This window comes from Maylandia zebra, linkage group LG3 (genome assembly GCF_041146795.1).
Source record: "Maylandia zebra isolate NMK-2024a linkage group LG3, Mzebra_GT3a, whole genome shotgun sequence".
Lineage (NCBI taxonomy): Eukaryota > Metazoa > Chordata > Actinopteri > Cichliformes > Cichlidae > Maylandia > Maylandia zebra.
Window position 1 is genome coordinate 24,004,737 of NC_135169.1, and position 1,290 is coordinate 24,006,026.

A 1,290-nucleotide genomic window follows, 5' to 3' on the forward strand; every position below is an offset into this window, starting at 1 on the left:
ATGTAGCTTGCTTGTAATTCTTGAAATTAATAGGCTCAGATAAGTATAATATGTTTGTCTGTCTGTCTGAAGGACACAGAGGGAGTTTGGTTGTGTTCCAACCTAAGCTACCATAAATGTTTTTACATACTCCCCAAAACTTTGACTAGACTAGACTAAAACTTTGTTTGATTGTGTTGCTAAAATAATTTTTTAAATAGCTCAAACAAAGAAAGTCCTTCTGTTCCCCAATGGCTACACCCTAAAAAATGCTGGGTTAAAATAACCCAATTTGTAACCCAGTGCTGGGTCAAATATGACTGAGCCAACGCTGGGTTGTTTCAACTTAACAGGGTTGGGTTATTGGTTTGACCCAGAACACTAGGTTAGGAAAACTATCCAAAAAATTGGGTTATATTGACCAGTGTTTACAGTTGAGGTTAATAAAAAATTGGATCGAAACTCAGAACCCATCTCATACTTTCTTTGTTCTATATACAGTGATTTCTAAACAGTTTGTCAAACAGAGCAACCTCACCCTCATTTCAGATAATAATTGTAACAGATGATATCAAGCATTTTAAGTAAAAATAACTTTCTTCATCACAAGATAGCTGGTGTTATCTGTCAAAAGACCTTTAATGAGTAGGTAAAGTTCTAGAATAAACAGAATAAACAAATAAATTGCACTGCAATTGCATATCAAAAATAACTCCATGATTTTCAAACTCTTAGAATTCACTTTTTACTTACCACATTTTATTTCATAGTAGTGGAGAAGTCCAGTAATGTCTGATCTTGTCACAGTCTAGTTGAAAATGGCAGTTTGTGAAGAATAATGTGGCTTCTTCTGAGGCTTATCTTCAATCCAAACAATCGGGTAAAAGTTTGACCCAATATTTGATCAAAGCTGCCCAACCTATGACCCAACTGAATTAGTCAAGCTGTGGAGTGAATTGAAGAACCTGGCACATTACCAACCCAACTTCTGAGTGATGACTTTTGAACCAATATTTGGTCACAATAACCCAACTTACAGTGGCTTGCAAAAGTATTTGGCCCCCTTGAACTTTTCCACATTTTGTCACATTACAGCCACAAACATGAATCAATTTTATTGGAATTCTACGTGAAAGACCAACACAAAGTGGTGCACACGTGAGAAGTGGAACCAAAATCATACATGATTCCAAATATCTTTTACAAATAAATAACTGAAAAGTGCGGTGTGTGTAATTATTCAGGATCCAAGAAGAAGACCATCATTTCATGTGGCTACCACTTTGGCGCCAGCTGTGGTCTCAAGGCTGG